The following is a 21,444-nucleotide window of genomic DNA, read 5'->3' as shown; positions in this document are numbered from 1 at the left end:
TGGTAGTCTGATTTGTTTCTTTAATCTCTTTCATCGCTTTGCACTCGGTGCCCTTTCCTTACTTGGGAAGCTGATAGTTTACTTTCTAGATCTATGTTATAACAGCTACCTGCTGGATGTTTTCTGTTCAGAATTCTGGCATGAGATATTAAGATTTCTAGGTGTGTTGCTGTTGCTGTCCAGAGAACATTCTAAACCCACAGCAATTCCTGTATTCCTGTGAAGTGTGATTGGAAAACATAGCTTAGTTTTTGCTTGTATTTCTGTTTGCAGCCTTTAGTCAGTCACTGAATCTTACCGTTTGTGTTGACACTTTGTGATGCTTTGTACTTTTTTTTTTTAACCTTCCTGGCAGGAATAGGGAAATGGTCCCTTGCTAACTCTGCACTGTGGCTGTTAATTATGTTAAAAAAAAAAACATTGGCAATGGATCTCCTTAGGGATCTGGCGCAGCATCTCCAGGGAGTGCAGTCTCTGACCAGCTCTGCTGAACAGCAATGATTAAATAAATGCATGGAATGTTAGCAGAGCTCTGCCTCACTGTGACAGAAAGGATGCAACCAGTCCCCTGTTCTTTGTCTGGAGCTGTGTTGTTCCACCTGTAAGAGCAGAGCAATACAAATAAATCACTTACCTCTTTTAAGGCATCTTGGTTTGCTTAGGTGCCTCTCTGCTGAGTTATCCTCTCTCTGGATTGTGATCCAAGTCTGCTATTCCAGGTATTACTGCTTCTTTCTTTTTCCAAAACCAGAGGCAGGATTAGCACAAAAAATAACATTGGGTTTGATTACAAATCGTGGGAAGTCTCCTAGGAAAGCAAGAGAGGGCATTTAAAAACACTTTATTTTTAGATGAAATTAAAATTTATTCTGTTTGTATGGAAATAAGGAGAAAAATACCTCTTTTTAAAAAATCTGTCCAGGGGTCTAAATCTGATCATGAATCCTAGCTGTTGACTCCACAGCTCAGGCTCAAGAGGAGGCAGCATAGTATAGGAAGACTTTGAGTGGCAAAAGTGTGTCTGGGGAGGGATGGAGCTGCACATTGCCAAGTGTTGGCTCCCTCATACCGTGCAGGAAAACACCATCAGTGTGTACTAAAAGCAGTGTGAGGGTCATGTGATGTTATATGCCAAACTGCACTTCATGAAATCATGGAGCAGGTTTGTTGTACCAACAAGCTGGTGGCAGTCCAAGCCAGGCAGGTGGCAGCTGTGTCTGCTCCAGGGGCAGGGTGAGGCTCTGACCTGCTCACAGGGTTGGGCTGGTTTGGGATTTGCATCTGAGGTGAGAGGCAGTGGTGTAGTGCCTCATGAAGTTTGGCCCTCAAGTTTTCTGTAGAAAGTGTGGCTGATCTTATGTGATGGTGTTCAAAGAAGGCTTATTTTAGTGGCATTTTTAGTATTTTTTGGATGGAATTGGTAAAGGATCAATTTGCAATTAAATCCAACCCACCAGGACAACCAAAAGACCTGAGGTTCTCTTTCAGTGGTTAATCTCATCTGATGTCAGATTGCCTAATCCTCTTTATAAATTCCACCTGCCCAACAGCACATAGTTGTTGTACAGCTGTAAAATTCAGCTGTATTGCTCAGCTCAACACCTGAGGACACTGGGAAAGGGGGACAAGTTAAATAATCAGGAATTTTGGAGCCAGTTTTGGATCTGTCCAGGATGAGATGGAAGATGAGTTGGAAAATGATGGTATTGTAGAGGAGCTCAAAGCTTGGCATTTGAGAAATGATAGCCAAGTCACTTATGGCACTTGCCACCACTGGCCAAGTCAGAAAATTATTGTATCCATGAGCAACTCTGCAGATATGCCTGGGTCTTTTGAACCTGAGGCTGTGGGAGCAGGAAAGGAAAGTTAAACACCAGAGAGCAGCCAGGTGCTGTCCTTAGCAAATGTTTCCCCAATAATTAGATCGCCCTGTAGTGGGGATGGTGGAGCCAGATGGTGCAAGAGAGAGTTCACACTGTTAAAAACTGAGAGGCAATGCACTTTTACAATAAATTTCACTTTCCATGTCTCATAACTACAAGGTTTTTTTCCTCTCTTTTGGTGTTATCTTTTGGCAATGCTGACAGTTTTCTTTTATTCTTTTGGAAGTATTTTCAACATTGCATAGCTGTTTATTTAATATGTCTCTAGTGGCTCAGCAGATAATAGTAAGTCAGAGTGAATATTTACCTTCTTTCTGAAGCACTATTCCATTCAGCACTTCTAGTACTCTGGCAGTTTGAAGTGAGGAGTGTAGCATTTTAATTTTTCTTTACTTTGGACATTGTCACTCTAGAACAAGACTATTGCTCGTGTTTTCTCCTGTTATTTTTTATTTCCCAACCAATTATAAATATCTTTATACTTCTTCCCACTGATTTCAGATTTTTATTTGACAGGTTGCAGTGACACAATGGAAATTTCCCCTTGCCCTCCCCAGAAGTCTGCAGAGTGTCACAAAAGTACCTCTGGGTTTTGTTATGACACTTCTAGTCCTGCCACCAGCAGTACCAATTAGTTGAAAAGAGGACAGCAAAGTCTATTAACATGAAGAAAAAGGAACCCCAAATACTACTTCCCTGCTGTGAGAAAACTAAGCTGTGTTTATTCCACCACTCATTGAGGTGTTTGTTTAGGGGTGGATTCCCAAAACTTCTTGGCACTGCTTCCGCCAGCGTCATAAATCTAATAAACTTCTAGTGAGTGCTGAGCACTGAAACTCTTCTATGGAGGCACTGGGGAAGGCTGTTCACAGCTTACTTAGTGCTTGTGCAAACTAAGTCTCTCTGAAGAGATTAAGAAATACTTTCCTTACTTTTCAGATGCAAAATTTAGCCCCAGCTGAAGCTACGGTGTTAGGGTGTTTGTTAAATGTCAGACTTGTTCACAGAATACTACTTCAGACCTTAAGTATGATCATAAGAATCTCTTCTGGCCCAAACAAGTAGTTTTATTTTGTATCTAAGCATCCCTTCATTTGAACCAGATCAGGAATTCACTGTATCTTGGGAGAAGAGGTAGTAGGGGGAAACATTCCTCAGATGGCAAGGGTTATTTTTGTACTTGGATAGTGCACATTACATCAACCAGAGCATTTCTGTAAAGGTCTGCCAAGTCCTAAATTTTCAATAATCCCACTTCCTTCTCTTAAAATTGAAAAGGTAGTGACTCCCCTGGGAATGCATGTCGTTTCAGCATTCCCGTTGGCTGTGTATTCTGAAATGCTGCAGTCTGTTTGCTTAGTAATCCCCTTGTCTGTGTAAGTTGTTAGGGGTAACCAAAGGCAGCTGATTACTTAATTGTATAAGGCAGGAAATGGGGTTCTTTCATTAGTTCCCATAATGTTCTTGAGAGCAACCAGTATTCTGCCTGAGTGAGTTTTCGATCCTTTAATTCAAAAGATATACTTTCCCTTGGCACACTCAGTGACCCTTTATCCTGATAGGCTATTTACTGAATAAATGGAATATTTCAGTTAAAAAAAAAAAAGCCTAAACTTTCTAAATAAAATAAAACATTATCTTTTATTCTAAGACAAAATATGTTTCAACAAGAGAAGAAATACAACATGCAAGATCTTCATCTCACTTTGCATTTTTGTGAGATTATTATGGTGTGTTGGGTGTTTTGTTTTGGTGGTGTTGCTTGCACTTATGGGACCCAAATAGCAAAAGAAATATTACTATCAATTGTCACAGCTTTAAAGATCTGCTTTTATTCAATGTCTCATACTAATGACTTGCTTTCTATTGCTGAAATTACAATAGAGAGCTTGGAACCAAATTGTGCTGTTTGTGTCCACTGGCAAACAGTTGTCAGAGGGTAGATGGTTCCCAAACTTGTGCTTTGCCATGTGTTTGGGGTTTGTACACAATTCTGGGCAGCACTGGTGGGGGCTGTGGCTCAGGTGTGTTCCCTTCTCCTATGCCAACCACACTCAGTGAGAGGGAGCGTGGAGCTGGCACAGGGTATGTGCCCTTGCCACCCTTGTGACTGTGAACAGCCAGGGAAGGGAGGTACAACTGCAACCTGATCTTTAGGAATATCTACTTATCTCATTAAGAAAGAAACAGCAGGACTTCTTAGTTTGTAGGTGTGGGATTTTTTTTCCTTTGCTCTAACTTGAGTTTCCCACAGTCACACACGTGTATTACTGATTTCTGTAACCTTTCAATAAAAATGTGGTAAATCTGGAAAGGAAGCTCTTATTACTTTGGATGAGAAGGAAGGCACACTTATCTTCGTTACTAGCTTTCCAAAGAATTTCAATGACTTTTTTTTCCAGCGCCTTGTTGCAAATTCATTCTTTTCAATACATTTGTATGTCCTGTGTTAGATGGTGGAGAACAGAAACAGCAGTTGTCCTCACCTACCATTCCCCAGGTGTAAATGGTGTTCCTGTATGTCTTTCTGGTTCAAATAGAAAAGCAATGGGGAAATCTGGGAGCTATCCACATGGCTGTGGATAGTTTCAATCCTAGGTGGTCCATGGTTCATACTGTTCAGCAGTGAGTTGCTTTGGAAAAAAAACTCCAAACCCTTTCTGCCCCAGATCCCTGCTCCACCCCTTTGCCTTTCCCTATTAGCCAGTGCAGGGGATTGTCCAAACCAGATTGCAGTACTGTGTGTCTGCACTGGCTTGATGTGACATAAGACATTTTGGGCATAGGTTCAGGAAGGACCAGTGTTTCCTCCTTCTGTCACACATCACTCATGATACCTTCTGTCATTGAAGGGATATGTTGTATTCATAAATTTGCAGACTTTTAAAGCATGAAAAACAAACACACTCTAATAAAATGTCCACTGAGTCTGTAGGCATAAATGTCTCTTGTAAGATATTTTTTAACCTTTTGGACAGTTGGCCTGCTACATCAAAACCATGCAGGTGGGTGAGTGTTGCAAGGTCATTTCAGGTAGAGATGAACCTAGTTTGCACAGAGGAGCCTTAATCACTGAGCAAAGGTGTTCTCCAAGGTTGGACTGATGTGGGAACAATCGTGTCTGTGTGCTGTGTGTCTCAGTGGATGTGGAAAAGGTGAAATGAACTGTGAAAGTGTTTGCAAAACACACAAAATTTCAGTGGACTGTGGTGGCAATTCCCTTCTATTGAGTCTGTGTTATTTTCCCGGGATTTGTAAGAGGACACTTTTGCTGGTCTTTGGCCCATACTGACAGAATGTAGAAGACAGATCTGTAATGAGGTGTTTACTTTGGATCTGATTTAAGGCTCATGCCAGTTGATGAAAATCATCAGGTGGCTTTAATATCCTTTATATAAATACAACAACCATTTTTTTCTTATAGAAAATGTAGGGATGTTTAAAGGAGTAGACACTGTAGAACCATGTGAACACATTTAATTTGAGTCTAATAATTTCAAACAAATATGTGACTCCAAATTAATTGGAGGTTTCTGCTTCTAACTATAACATTTCTTATCGTGTAAAGCATTAAGGCAGCATAACATATACAAGACAAATATTAAACAAAGGTATTATAGATGGGAAATTCCTAATCTAGCTCACTATGTTGGTACAGTGGAAGTTTCTTAATCCAATATCTGATGAAGGAACAAGGAGAGAATTAATTTACTGCACACTAATTACTGAGGAGTATGCACTGTATATACAGTGAAAGGCGCTGAAATGAATACTTGATAAACAATATCTGGCAAATTAAAAATCTGAAATGTTAAATGAAATGCAAATTAAAAATCTGGACCGTTAAATTAATTGAATGCAAAAAAACCCTGACATTAACTATCATCAAGGGTCGAAGTTATATCAGCAAAAGCAAAGCTATTCAGAGTTAAATCCTGCTTCTCTCTGTGATTTACTTGTTGTGAATGGGTGGGCACTAGAGGAGCCCCAAAGACAGGGATGAATTTGCATACGTGAGGAGCAGTGCTTTCTGCCTGCTGTGCAAAATGCTGTTCTAGGAAATGATGGGGATGCTTTGCACCTGAAAGAAGGTCTGCTGAAAGGAATGGGTCTCTTGGGTGCATGGAATTCCTCACGGTGAACAAGTTTCAGTTCCGAAGAGATTTGATTTTTGTACCTTGCATTATGTTTTAAGCCTAGGTCTTTCTCTCTCCTTCACCTCCCTTCCCCCCTGCCCACATTTTGGTGGAATGGAGAAAGAAAAACTGCAGTATGAAAATGTAAGATTTTTTAATAATTAAATTACAGGAAGTTTACTAGTACTCAATATAAACACACACATGCCTATTAATTTATGTTTTTCTCTAAAATATGCCCATGAGGGATCTAATGCTACACTTGCCAATTCAGTTGAAACAAATTGAAATCTGTTTTAAGGATCCACACTACTTAAATCAACTGGATTAACAAGAGACTGAAAAACATGGAAAATTTAGTATTTATCTTAAAATTCTGGGACATGCCACAGGCTGCATTAACATGGGGTGCTTTTTTACAATCAGTTTAATATTTTGTTTTCCTTCATTTTCACATATATTCTTGAATATTTGTGTAAAGTGTAACCTTATATAAAGCACTGAGTGTGAGAACAGTTCTTAGCAGGAGCCATTCATGCAGGTCTACCTGGCTGAGGGGTGGGGAGGAGACTGCAAGGAGGATCTGGAAACCTTGGAAAAAGTATGGTTTTTGGTCAGTTATGGTGCCTTCCAAGCACGGAGACTGACATGAACACCAGCCCATATAAAGCATAAGGGAGGTAACAATGCTCCCCACTTTAAATATGTCATAGAGGTATAAAAATACTGCATAGGGGGATTTGATGTTTCAGGCTTTCTTTTTGGGAAAATGAATCTTCAAGAGCTCTGAGACAAGTTGTTTAGGGCACAGATAGAGAGTGAGGTTCACTGCAGGTGCTTGCTGGTGTGATGGGGTTGTGAAGTGAGATGTGCTGGTGTCAGACCTGAACATGTCTCTGGAGAAGCAAGGCAGTGTGTGTGTTCTGCATCTTTGCACCAGTTTCTTCAAGTGCTGGGTGTTCTTCCATCTGAAGAGCCTGCCAGTGATGAGGGGGATTGATTTCACTGTTTGAAGAGAAGGCCCTCAGAATGGCAGTTTCCATTGATTAAAAGAGGGCACTTTTCAGAGGGAAAGTGATTGCAGTAAATTCCAGGTTAAACTGATATTAGCATTTGAATTATAGGCAAGTATCAGAATTGCAAAGCATTAGGAATTTATATTAAGATTGATCTGGAAGAGAGTACTGCTAGTAAAAAAAGATCTATATATTACCCTTGCAATGTAATGTCATGACCCAATTGCAGTGTACCACCACTTCAAGGCTGGAAAGAATGCACTGCAATTAGTTTAACATTTCACAAATCTGAACTATCTAGCACTATCTTTTTATTAATCTTTGCTTGTTCAAATATGTTTTAATAGATTTAGATATATAGTAGCAGATCTATTGCAATTAAAAATCAAAGTTCTTGTGTACCAGTAATGTTTCCCTGGAGGTCTAGTCAGTCTCCACAGTAATGAAGATGTAATTATACTGATGTAAATCGCTGCACCATAACTAGGAGGGATTGGCCTTTCCCCTCCCTTAATTCATGGAAAGATTTTATCTTTGACAGGTACTGTCAAACAGGGTGATGGGCTAGAAGGCAGAATGCTTTTTCTGGTAACTAATTTGCTTCGGAAGAAAATGTGGTTGTTTTAGTGGGTTTGTTTTGTTGCTTTGGTGCTTTTTTTTTTTTCCTTCTTTTTTAAGATTACTTGAATACTGAGATGATTCTCAAGTCTTGCATCTCTCATTCTGGGTAGCAGCAATTCCTCTAGGCTTCCTAATAAAGCACAGACTTTCTGCTCTGACTGTGCTGTTCTCAGCCTGAGCAGAGGAAAACATGTCTGAAGGCAGCTTGTGTGTGCATATAATAAATAAAATGTATATTAAAAAAATCCTCAAACTTTAACCAAAATCAAGATCAGGTCAGGGTGATCTCTTATAAAAATCTTTCCTTTAGGTGGTAGTTTAACTTATCAATTTTTTTCTGTGGTTATATTGGACTGAAACAGCACTTAGTTTTCCCCATGTCCATTATCTAGCAAACATCTCTCGTTTTCTTTCCCTCAAGCATCTCCTTGGACATGCACATGTGTTCTATCACATTTTGTGTGTACTGTTGAAGCCCACAACCAAAACACTAAATTAAGCCCAACCAGAAGATCCACTCCTTGTTTTATTGAATGGCTGGGATATGATGTCTGAGAGATGTCATCACTGCAATAAGTGAATGTTCTGCATGAAGCCCTATCTGAGTGGGTGCATTTTTCAAACACTACCTTGATGGTCTGATAACAAGGCAGGACACAGAAATTAGCTAGCTGTACCAAAGACAGGAGGGCTACCAGAGAGGATGTTCAACATGCCATCATGATCCTGCTTCAAGCCAACTGATGGCGGCAATATGTTCTTTGTCATATTGGTTACCAAAGACTTTATAGAACTACATCAAGGCTCTATCAACCTCTGACTTCTTGGACAATGTGGGTTTCTAAGGACAAGTAAGAATTTCTCCTAGGAAAGATGTTATGGGCTCACTTCAGACAAGTTCTCACAAGACAGAATTCCCCCTCATCAGTGTTAACAGTCAGGCTTAGGACTAAGGCAGAAGTGACGGAAGGTTACTGCTATACTACCAAGAAAAAATGCTACTTTTTTCCCCTATCATTTTTCATGGGTATATAGTCTGAGATTTTTCACATCTGTTTCTCATCTCTGGCAGTCAGCAGCTGATACCTTTCTCTGTAATAGAAATGGGCCGTAGGGATGTGGCAGAAGCTGCAAAATGTCCAGGCCTGTGGATGAGTGGGTGCTACTGATCCTGAGGGTCTCTTTCCAGGGGCAAGCACATCTGTAGTGTGCCACATCTGTGGCATTGCTGTCTGAGCTGTAAATGCTCTTTGGCTTCAGTGCAGAGAGGAGAGTCTGGTGCCTTTCCCAATTGCTGAAATTCACTAAGGAGAAGATAGAAAAATAAAATAAATGTCTCAGTTTTATTTTCCATTGAACTGACATTTCTTTAGAATTGTCTGTTCCACATGTTACTCACCTTGCTGGCAAAAGCATTGGTGATCAATGAGGACAAAGTGATTCTGACTGTCAGCTTGCCACATACATCCAGAGCAAACGAACACATCAGAAGCTGATTTTGTGCAGGGCCTGCTTTTGATTTGTGCATTTTTCTGGCAGACTTGGGCTATGCCCTATTACTTTCTCACAATAAAAGGGAACGTTTCTTCTACTGGAGCTTGCAGCATGCAGCTGCAATAATCATAGGGGAGCCCCAGGTGGTCTGATTTATGGTGTTTAATGTGAACCCCTGAGGTTCTGTCAGGAGAGATTATATAAGGTATAAAACATTTTGCAGAATTGTTTTGCCACACTTCAGTTCTAACTTGCAGTGGGCCTCCTTCATTTATCTCCCTGCTCCAAGACAGCTTATTTAAATGCATGTTTATTAAAGAGCCCCCTAAACCTTGTTAAAGTTGCTTCTGAAAATATTCTGACTAATGGCGATGTTGTGGAGGGTGAGTCATCCCTGAGAACATTGTGCTCATCAGGACAGTTTCTCAGCTGATGGGGTTTGGCAGATTGCCATGCAAGTTCATGGCACTTTTCTGTGGATTGATGCTGGGCAAGGACTGATGTGCTGAGCAGGTGTTGACTTACAGAAACTCTGATGGAGCTCTGTGGATTTGTACTGGTCTAAAGCCTGTAGTTCATGAAAGGAAGCCCTGAACTTAAATCGAATATTTTATTGTGCAGTCTTCATACAGGGAATATTATTTATTAAATGCAAATATGCTTCTGTGAGGATGTATCTGCAAGCTAGGCAAGGCATAAGGAGCTATTAATTTTACTTTGCTGCTGGTATCAGGGTTCTGACTACAGGTTTCATTGTTGTCCTTCTGAAAAACAAGCTGGAACAAGTTGGGCTGGTGCTATCCCCCACGCTGGAAGGCTGCAGTGGGAGCGGTGCAGGAGGTGCACTGGCTGCACCCATCCATGCAACTGCACTGGCACCAGAGGCAGGGAGTGACTGCCTCAGCAGGCTAAAGGGATGTGGCCGGGGCTTTGGCTGACTTTGCTCAAACAATAGCTTGTCCAGGGAAGGAGACGGATTTCCACCCCTGGTACAGCCCATGACTCGGAGTCTGTGCTGGAGCTCTTCTCCTTAGTGTGCTCTCTGTAAGCAGGATTGCAACACACCCTGACAGACCCAGATCTCATCTTTCTGTGCCAGCCAGGAAAACTTAGACTTCAGGTTTAAATCCAGGTTCCTTTGTACCTAGAAATTATTTAGTTGCATAGTATGACAAGCACAAGATAGTCCTGAAGGTGGAATTCATGTCCTGAAGTGTTTAGTGAAACAGAATAGGACAGTAGCTGAGGAAAGAAGATACTTGCTATAAGTTGATGCTTGCTTGATGAGGAAGTGAAGGAATGAAATCAGAGTCAGCTCTCTGGATGGGTACAATGACTAAACTTGTACTGGATCAACTACAGGGGATTGGTTTTCTTTTATTAACCCTGTGCTACCTAAAGTGAAACATCCTGATTTTTTTTTTTTTTGGCAGAGGACAGATGATGTTTGTTGATACAGCACTTAGTTTCAGCTAATGACAAGTAGACACAATCTGTAATCTTGTCTATTACCTGTCCTGTATCACACCCTTTCATTTACTACGTTGAAGTACCAGTAAAAAGCATTCCAAGAGATACAATGGAGGAGCACAGCAGCCCCAACACAGTCGAAGGCTGCATATTATATTACAAAATGACCATTTTTTGGTGGGAAAGGGGGAAGATGATGTGCCAGTTTACAGGAAGGTTGGGCAAAAGGTCAGGGAAAGTGCGGCATTATTATCGGCTCTGCTGGGGCCACACCTGTGTGAAATGTTTAATGCTGACACAAGAATGAACTTGAAGCATGTTTGGAACGTACAAGCAGAAAAGAAAATTAGAGAACTTAAACTGGAATTGTTAACTGCATGGCATTTGCTATAGGATGGAGAGACCAAAAGCAGCCCATTGAGACCCAAAGGTGTAGCTGAGGCCATTCTAATCTCTAAGGACATGGAGGTTACAGAGCTTGGCATGAAAATGGTCCCTCAGGAGTAGTCTTGGCCAAAAAGAGCTCTGTTTTAGTTTGAAGGGAAAATACCCTGCTTATAAGTAGGACAGACTGTGACTGTGGTGGGACTGCTGAATTTGCAGCCTGTAAGCTGTGATTGGCTTTCACTCTTGCACTCATTCCAATGAGAAGCAGGAGCTGGTTTCCGCATTGCTGCAAACCTGCTTAGCTTTGCTGCCATCAGTCTGTCACTGTCTATACCAGTTCAGACTTAATGCCAGTTGCAGCTTGCTCACCACTGCTGCCTGGAATAGAACTCAGACCTTCTGTGTTTATGCTTAACCACGATACCCTCCTTCGTTGTCTCCTCTGAAAATCTTGCACTGTAGATATTGAACCCTAAACGAGAAGTGACTCTCAGCAGACATAATTTTGTATGAGTAATTGACTTTTAAAGCTTGGATATATTCCATCTTCCTTGTGACTAATGGTACCCGAACAGAACATAATTATATAATCATTTTCCAATTGCTTAACAACTCATTTTCCGTGTTTGTAAGATGCTGGTCTTTAGCATTTCAGAGATGCGAGGACCTGCGTGTGGTAATGAGTGACAGACAATTGTTTATTTCTCAGAAATAATGCCGTTATGGAAACCTTTCTACACTTAGAGCCCTGACAGCTGGCCAGACCCTGATATTCTGACTCATCTAAACCCAGTGAAAGGCTTGCTGGCAGGAAATTATTCCACAGTTTCATGTTGTGCTGCCTTTGGTGGCAGCCCTCACCTGGGGAGTCCCAACCCCACCACTTCTGCCTGCTCATTGACACCTAAAAACCAGCACAACACAAAGCCTTGGGGCTGCACTGTGGATGGAAATGCTGCAGCCTGACAAATACTTCTCTTGGTGTAGCTGGTGGAAAGGCCATGAAGGAATATCTAGCAGATGAAACGATTCAAGCTGGGTTTTTTGCTGGAGTGGGAGGAATATCTTCTGTAGCTGGGAAAAGCTTGCTCAGTCATAGGATGTAATGTTGTTTCCAACTGCTGGACCAGTGAAATTGAAGAAACTTATTCAGGTAGGAAAGGGCAGGTAGAAGAGGAGGAGGAGCAAAGAGGTGAGCCATAACTGGTTTAGTAGGAAACATGTGAAGGGTGCATAAACCCCAGAAATTTCCTAAAGACTGATCTAGATACAGAAAATACCTTTAAAGAGGGGGAACCAGTGCAGGAGAACAGACTGCATGGATGCCATAGATGTCTTATGCTCTTTTAAATAGAGTAGATGTCTAGGGTAACGTCACTGTGTTGAACTCTTCAAGAGATGAACAAAAGTTTGGGTTTTTTTTTTTTTTTTCTTCCCAAGACTTAATGCTTGAGCCTTAGAAGTTGGTGCTGATGTTTAGGGGTAGAAAGAGAAGCCATTTTTGGTGAGTAATAAACTTCTATTCTTTCAAAGAGGTGTAACAAGCAATGTTGCCCAAGATATCTTGCTAAGAACAGCAAGTGCCACAACCTACTGAAATAAAATAAAGCACATGGGTTCAGATAGAGTGGGATTAAAATACAAATGCCATTGATTGTCAAGGGCTGTGTTATTCCAGCTAGGACCAAAAATGAGGTAATTTTATACTTACAGGCATCAGTGCCCAAACCTCTGCTGCTCTTGGTGGTTCAATATCAAGTCTTGATATGGCTGATGTGAATTGATGGAGAGTTTTCTCAGTAGTGTCTCATCTTAGATTTCTAGAAATTAACAAAGAGAAATTTCTTCACAATATTCTGGAATGTGATGAACCTGAAAACAGAGCTCAGACCAGGTGATGTTTCTGGGCATTGTGACTGAGGAGAGAAAGGTCCATGTGCATCTGAATAGCAAAAGCAATAACAAAGCAAGGCTCAGTTCTGGAAAATAAAGTCACCATCTTCAGAGCTGCCCAAAGTCTACATTTAGAAGTAGAAAAATGTGTTAAAGAGAAGAGGGATTGGAATTTTCAGGAAAGGCACGCTTGAAACCCTTTTGCATCTGTCAATGGGTTCTTAGAAGTTGCCTCAGTTGATGTAGATGATGACACTGCAAAGTGAGAGGATAACAAGACTGTTGGGAAAAATCAATACTCAATTCTTCATCGTACCAGAATAAAGCTTCTCAGCCTCCAGATAACTGCCAAGATGAGCAAAGAACAAATTCAGCAATTTGAATCTGTCTTCTCTTCCACAGAGTAGCTGTACTGTTGATTTTTGTCCATGTGATGACGGTTTTTTTGGTGGTGTGGGTTTGGGTTTTTCTTCCCCTAGATATTAAAATATCTCAATCATATCTTAGAAACCTCAGTTCCTTCATGCATGGGGGCTTCTGCAGATAGTTCTAGTGCAGGATCAGTGCATTGGTTTTGTTTCCCCTTGGAAATAATTTTTTAGCTATAATTATTTTTTATTGTCAAAACATGCTATAGCAGGCTGTGTTCTCTTACAACCCGCTCCATGTTGAAATGTAAACCCATTGCAACACAGCCTGTCTGGCATATGTTGTCATAGCTTTTAAAAAAGTTGCCCTGCTTCTCTGTTGGCGTTGAGAATTTTATTAAATAAGAGTATTTAGTTTTCCAAATTCCCCTTGGGCAAAAGCAGGTAGAAAACAGATACCTATGCCTAATTATAACCTTATATTTCACATTAATCTCTCTTAATTTTCTTTCATTCCACCTCCAGCATGCATTCTCTCATTCATAATTACCACTAGATAATTTGAAGTCATTTGCTTACTCAGGGCTTTATGCCATACACTCATGGATGGTGGCAGATGAATCCTTCACAGAAAAATAAGATGAGAAGCTCATTCTTGCTGTTCAGGTAGGTCTCTCCCTCCCTGTCCCAAAGTTACTGAGCAAATTGTTGCTATTAATTTTAAAATTAGTGTACTTGTTGCTCAGGGAAAGGCTAAGTGTTCAGGTGAATTTAGCAGTAGACTCAAGGCTGACTTTGCCTCTTCAGGAGAGATGTTCCATGCTATGTGTTGGTTGCCAAAATATCTGGTGTATGGTTACTCCTTGGCTGTTGTTGTGGGAATTTTATTGTTCCCAAGGAACATAATTTTTAAGGGAGAAAGGATTGCTCAGCCAGCACAGTCTTGGACCATGAGGGATTTTGGACTCAAGGAACTCTTGACTCCCATCTAGATGCTGTAGCTGATCTAAGTGATGAGTACAAGGGTGTTGCTTTTCCACTTCCTCCTCTCTAATCAGTGTTGCTTCTTTCTGCTTTGTGATGCACTGCTTAATTATCTTAAGGATTTTGGGGTTATTTGCTGTATTTGGAAGTATTACTGCTTCTTGAACCACAGGAGAAAAAAAAATCCTAAACCAGAAACTCTGGGATCTTTCAGAGTGAATGGAAAAATCTCTCAAGTTTCCTGGTATGGTACATGAGCTCCAACTTCTATTTCATTAATGTATGTCTTGATCACAAGAGATTATTAGTGGCAGTTATCCTAAAAGAGATACAATTATTTTTCTAGCTAACTGTCCTATTTCTATCTCCCTTGAATCTGTCTGTCTTTTTCTACACAGTTAAGTCACAGAAATCCTTCAGTTCATTAGATATGAACAAGCAAAAGGAGAAATATACTTTCAGTTCTTAAACCAGCCCTGTCTTGGGAAAGGCCTGCCCCAGTTTCCAAACAGATTGAAGTCCTTGTGTAGTTTTTTCCTTTGTCTTTCTTTAGCCCCACAGCCCACTGGATTGGGCAGAGAATTGCTCTTATTGTCAAAGTAATGTGTTTTAAAAAAAGGGAAGTGCCAGCAAGGCCTCTCATGCCTCAAGAGGAAATATTTCCATTGCCTTCTCTCTTGAAGTCTGGTCACCAGTAGGTCAACCTCAGTTTACCTTTCTTTGCATTAGGTAACAAGTTCAGGGTTTTACTTATCCTTAATCATTTAAGTCCCAGTTAGAAAACATGTTTTGGTGGCCCACTCTCCTTTTGGTTTCAGTGAGAAATAAACCCCTTACTACCACAGAGGGAAAAGTTCTACACAGCATCAGGATGTGTCTGAGATGTTATATCCTGTATTTTTTACAAGGCAAATGTCATCCCACTGGGTTAAGCTGTCGTGGACACATTGATCTCTTAGTTTGGATTACTACCTTAGGTCAAGAAATATGCAAAACCTTGGTCTCCTACGCTGGGTAATGTTTTCTGCTATCCATGCTTCTTTCAATCCATTTTATGCAGTCTTTTTTTTTTTTTTTTAATTTTTTTTTTTTTTGGTCAAAGTCTTTCATATTCCCAGTCATTTATCTTATAAAACAGCTACTTAGTTGCAACTTCAGTGTTAAGAATTTACAGGGTGATAGGGCTGGGGAGGGGGTGGCTGAAAATCAAACATTATCGAGCAAAAGCACATGCCATTTCTTGTGTATCTTATTCTGCAATTCTTTGAAGTTTAATCTTTTCAAAAGAAAAGCCTTTCAGCTACTTTGTGGCAACAACTTGGGCTTGTAACTTTTGACTGCACAGTGCTCCTAGTTCATAAACTGATCTCATCCTTTTCTGACAATTTATACTAAAATGAATTTAAATTGGATCTCCTCCTGCCACCGCATCAGCTGTCTAGAACAGTTTGCCTACCTTGGTCTCCCACACTAATTCTCTCTGTACCTTTTCAAAATGCTGCTAAAAATCCTGACCTCCTTTAAGGCTCTAACAGCCAGCAAGCTGTGAACCAGTTTCTTTCCACGTGTGGATTTGGCTGCACATCCTCTTTGCAGAGCTGTGAGAGCTACAGAAGAGACAGGATGGGTGAGTGCTGGGCAGAGATCAGGATATCAGCTTAGCAGTGCCGTAAGCCTTTCAAGCCACCTCTCACCTCTTGCTTCAGCTGCTCGAAGATGCAGCCCAGAGCAGGGAGCAGCACAGCCTCACACATACCCTGGGAGAAGCTTGGCATGGCCTTGTGCTTCTGCTCTCCTGCTGTGCAGAGCTGTGAGCCCATCACTGCATCCCTGTGGACTGTGTGAACATCCACAAACCAGCACACAGAGATGCTCTTGTCGTTATAGAGAGGGCCAGAAAAAGAAGAACTTTTGCATCCTTTTCATGCAAAGAAGCAGCATTCACAGGCCGTCTCTCAAAGGTCCTGTTTATCTGAAAAGCACTATCTTGATTGCTGGGTTAAAAGTTGAAATATTTTTATAGTGTGATAAGATATTTTTTATAAATGTGGGCTGATAAACAGTGAGTATAATGTCACATTGTCTTGTGGTTTGTTCTGCGGTCAAAGGAATAATTATATGAGTGTGTCTTAATCTTATTTTTTTCCTCCCTTTAGCTCCAGTTGTATAGTAGTTCTTCTAGCACTGCATTATAATAGAATTATGTTTATACCAAGACCTCTGGGACAATCTGTGTACAGAAACTCAGAGTTATGACAAAGAACTTATTGAGTGTGACAACATTTCCCATAGCAGGTTATACATTACAGAGCATTCTGCATCCTACTTTCAAAAGCTCAGCACTCACAGCTGAGGCCAAATTTTCAAAAGGGAACATTTTGATGTAGAACTTGAAATAAGGGACAGTGATGAAATGTGGTCACTACCTATCACTTGGAAAACCTCTGAACTTGTTTTTGTTGTCTTAACAGTACCTTTGCTTAAAGATCTATATTCATAAAGACATCTTGACCTCTGTGAACTGACTGTAAATGTTTCCTAAGGACATTACTAAACTCATACATGCCACTGGCATAATTGTTTCCATGGAAACAATTTTCATTTTTAAAGAAAATAATAAAAAACCCAACAGAGGACACATGAGAACAAAAAAAAGCCATAGCAGGTTGGAGCAAAGGTCTACTGAGATGTGTGTCCTGTATCCAGGTGTGGTCAATGGAAGGTGCTTGGGAAGGTGCATCAGAACAATACAAGCATATGGCAACGCTGCTCCAGAAATTCTTTCTGCTTAGCAGTTTTGGACTCAAAGATTGCCTGAGCCAAAGGTGCCAGCCTTACAAGCAACATAATTTTTTTTTTGCTACCATGAAAAGCCTTGTACAGCACAATGATACGTTCTTTACGATCAGGCTCTTGCAGCAATGCCATTTCATAGTGAACACAGGAGTACTTTGACTGTCTTTAGCTGTTCATTCAGTCATACCTCTAGGAAAATGCCTCCTAGTTTGCTTCCTTAAATGTTTCAAGACTGTCTAGAATTCATAATGGAAATATTTTTTGGGGGGAAGAACTGGTGTCACAAGCTTTCCCTCAGAATGACTACTGGAAGACAGCAGTCCCCTTTATAGCATGATGCTTTTATCCTAAGAGCTAATAATGTGTCCAATTCTTTTAATAACACTTCTCTAATATAAACTTGTTCACTTCACCTGCCCTTTGTCCCTGCCCCCATCCATCTCTAGCAGGACACCCCTTGGAAAACAGGTGGTTAAAGCAATGTGCTGGCTGCTTTAAGGAGGATTGCACACCTTCACCTGAGTTTGAAGTTAGGCTTTAAAGAAGTGTGGTTTCCAGCTGTGCAAGTAAAATGTTTTCTATATGCATTCTGTATGTTTTCTAAATGTTTTCTATATGCATTTCTCAGTGCTGAAACTTGGAGTGTCATCTCTGTGCGTGCTAAATTGTATGAGTGAACAGCCTGCATTGTAGTTGGTGACAAAGCAACAGATGTGTCTGTGTGCTCACATGCAAAGTGCTTAATCCCAGGTGGTGTCTGTAATACTAATATTCCACAAATCTGATGAGTTGACAGTGGTTTGATCATGCTCTGTTGCAAATTTTCAAATTTCCAGAGCGTGTACTGTGTGTTTGCCTATGTGGGCTACTGAAATATTATGCTGGGAAAAGTCCCTGATTTATTCAGCTTTTTGTTTAAAGTCCATTTTGGGTGTTAATTGGAATCTAAATTCAGGTGTTAACCTCTTTGATTGAAAATACATGCTGAGCAATTACAGGAAAGAGGCCAATTTCAGGCACAGCAGTAATTACTGAATTAGTAGAAAAGTTCAAGAGGAGCTTCAAATTTCATATCATTGCTAAGGTTTCTGAAGCACAGCTAATCCTGAAGTGACTGGGCTCCTCACACCTGTGTATGTTTGAGGTAACTCCACTTAAATTTCAAAGAAATCTCTGCATGAACAATTCCAGAATCAGATGTCAACATTTCTTAAAATGCTACTTTATTTTCAGATGCAGAAAATTGTCTAACAGCCTGAAATTTGTGATTATGAAATTGGAGTTTTTTATTAGGTAGTATTTCTTTTTATTGTTCTCAAACTTAGCAGTCTCCTGCTTGATTCATTTAGGAGGAATCCTGTAGTGTAACATCCTGCCTGAAGTGGTGTGCCTCATGTCTTCTGCTCTCCAAATTTTCCTTTCTCAAAGAAAGTCTCCACAATATTTAATTGATCACATCAGTTTTTTTTATTTTTTTATTAAAAGAAAAGTGTATGCAGTATATAATATCATGCCCTGCTGGATGTTAATATTGTTCATACTACATATCTTGCACACTTTAATAATAAAAAGAGAGTTGTAGAGCAATTAAAGGCTCAGCTCAGAATGAATGATCCAAACATTATGTTGAAGTGTTTTGAATGGATTTGGTAAAGTTTCAGGTGCGTCTCTTCAACTCTGTGCAGCCAGTATTTGCAATGGTGGCAATAGGAGATGATGACTGTGAAGTTTATTTATCAATTAATATACACAGTTTTTTAACTGTTGTTACATTTTCCTTATCTTATACATTATATCAGGCTTTGAAATGAAATAGTGAAATGGAACTGAGGGGAAAAAAGAAACAGGACATTACAAGTTGGTGCTTACTCCCAACATCCACAGGTGTCTTCCTGAGAAGTCCAGGAACAGAAAGAGGATTCTAACACTTGATGTGCAGAATGGTGAAGTTTGTTGGGATGAAATGCTACCATCATTTAGAAGTGGCAATACCCTTGGTCACGTTGGTGTCTGTGCTGTGGGACCTGGCTGCCAGTGTCAGAATGGTCATGGGCAGGGCCTGCTGTGGATGGTGCTGAACAGTCTGTTCTGCTCAGGGATGGCTGGAGCATGGCTCAAAGTCACTGAAACCAGGGAGATGGTAGCAGGGTCTGTACAAGGCAGTGTGACTGAGGCTCTGAAGCTGTTCCTTTTCATGGGCTTTCCAGGGAGCCAGTCTGCTTTGCACTGGTGAGGTCTCCAGATGCTTTTGTGGGTGGTCTCTTGGCAAGCCCCAGTTGGCTCTGAGGCTTCTGTAAAGATTTAGTCCAACTGCACCAATTCTCACTGTGTTCCCAGACTTGCTGATCATTCATGTTTTTCTGGTTCTGTGCTAGAAAAAAAAAAGGCTATGGAAAAGGGGAAAATCCATAGGATAATTAAGGACAATAACTCTATGCCTGTTTATTTTATCCCATCTTAAACCTTTCTGACATGTACTGATGTCTGTAATGTAAGTGCCCTAAAGGTGTGTGGGCTGTCATATTCTTTAGTGGTGTTTGCTTTAGGAACGTAGCTGTCTGAAAGTTTTGATATCTCAGAGGAGTGCCACGTTCTGGCATGATGCAGCTTGCAGGCTTCAGGGGGAAAAACAAGCCCAGCAATGCAGGCACTAGTCCCCTTTTAAGCTGGTTCAGGTAAAAGCATGGAAGTTCAGGCACTTAGATGTCCATACTGAATGTAAAGAGATAAGTGATTGTATTTGTAAGACCTCATTCAACCAATTAATGAACCCCTGTCCTGAGCATAAAGCAAAACCTGTTTGGAAAGGTTAATGGCAGGCTCCCAGACAGCTCACTTGAAGTTACCTTTTTGCACTCTGCAGGAGCTCCCTGAGAATCTTGTCATAAAATCTGCTAAGTGAAGCAGGTAAAATAATGCAATAATAATGCTCTGTATCTTGTAAAAATCCATCAGAGGCTCTTCAACCACTTGGGACAAATTAGTAAAGTCAGCTCAGCTCTCTTCTTTGCTGGGTAGACAAGGGCTATGTTCTTAAGCAAGAAGGGGTTTTTTCCTGTTTAAAAAAGTCTACTTTTCTCCTTTTAAGAAAAAATAAATTAAAATATCCTTGAATGCATTTATTTCCTTAATGGTTGCAAAGCAAAATATTCTCAGGCTACAGCAGAGAAAATGGCAATAAAAGAGTTTAAGGCAGAAACTGGTTCTGAGGTGTGCAAGAGTTGAAGTCAAAAGTGCTAAAAATTCTGAACAAGACGGAGTCTGTCCTTTTTATTTAGCTGAGGCTAAAGAAGTTTCTCAGGATAAGTCCCACCCCAGCTGAGATCAGTTGGTGGCCATTGGGATATTTCCATTTATTTCAGTGAAGACAATTTTGTCACAACTATAGGTTTCACTGAGAACAAACTTAGTTCTTGAGGATGAGAAAGAACAATGGAGGGGCTACTTCTGTGTGTTTGTTTCTCATGAAACTTTCTCTATTCACTCCTTCCCACACCCTTTCTAAAGATTATTTTCATTTTGATTTTTCCTATCAATGGGACTGTAGTTTCAGAATCTCCCACAGCTCTAAGCAGAGCTGTGGGCCTTGTAAATAATAAATACTCTTGTTGTGAAAGTAATTATTATTTTTTTTAAAATGTGGCATGATCAAGTTAAGGTTAAAAGAACACTGAGTAGTCAAGGAAACTCACTCCCACATCTTTATGGTTATGATATTTGTTTTCAGAAGGCTTTAAATGGAATGAACCCTCTTCTTCCATATCTTAGAATAACTTTAATTGGTTTAACAGTTGGATAAAAAGCAAATTAACCACACAAGTACTTTCAAAGGAAGATTTTGGACATAGTAAATATTCAGCTGTGAAACAGTCATCTGTTATCACAGTTCAGGCAGCTAGTTCCCCTAAGCAGAAATGTGTGGCTGTATTTGAGCATCCTAAATATTTTTCAGTGCCAAGTAAAAAGTGTCACTGTTTCTGCTGAGTTGCTGTTAGTAGTTTGTGACTCTGGTAACTCTTTGACTACGATGTGCATCTACATATTACATATGAAAAGGTGTCTTCCTTAGTAACTAATGGGCCAGAGCAAGATCCAGTTTCTGGAAGTAGTCAGAATCAGTCAAATCTCCCTCCATTTGAGAGCTGTAAAGGTATTGAACCAAAGGAAGTCTCTTACCAGGGAACAAGAAGAACGTTACCATGTGCCTTGTCCAACTTGCAATCCATTTAAAGCCAAGGAAAACACTGCAGTGTAATGAGTAGGAATTTTTAAATTGTTGATGTTTTTCTAGAAGATGCATTATCTGTGTGCGTTTGATTTCTTGTTTGTCAAGGGAAATTTGTCAAATGGTGTTTTTAATAAAATGGTTAACTATGGGCTGTAAAGGTTGAGAACT

Source organism: Zonotrichia albicollis, chromosome 9 (assembly GCF_047830755.1).
Source record: "Zonotrichia albicollis isolate bZonAlb1 chromosome 9, bZonAlb1.hap1, whole genome shotgun sequence".
Taxonomy (NCBI): domain Eukaryota; kingdom Metazoa; phylum Chordata; class Aves; order Passeriformes; family Passerellidae; genus Zonotrichia; species Zonotrichia albicollis.
This window is presented reverse-complemented; position numbering follows the sequence as displayed.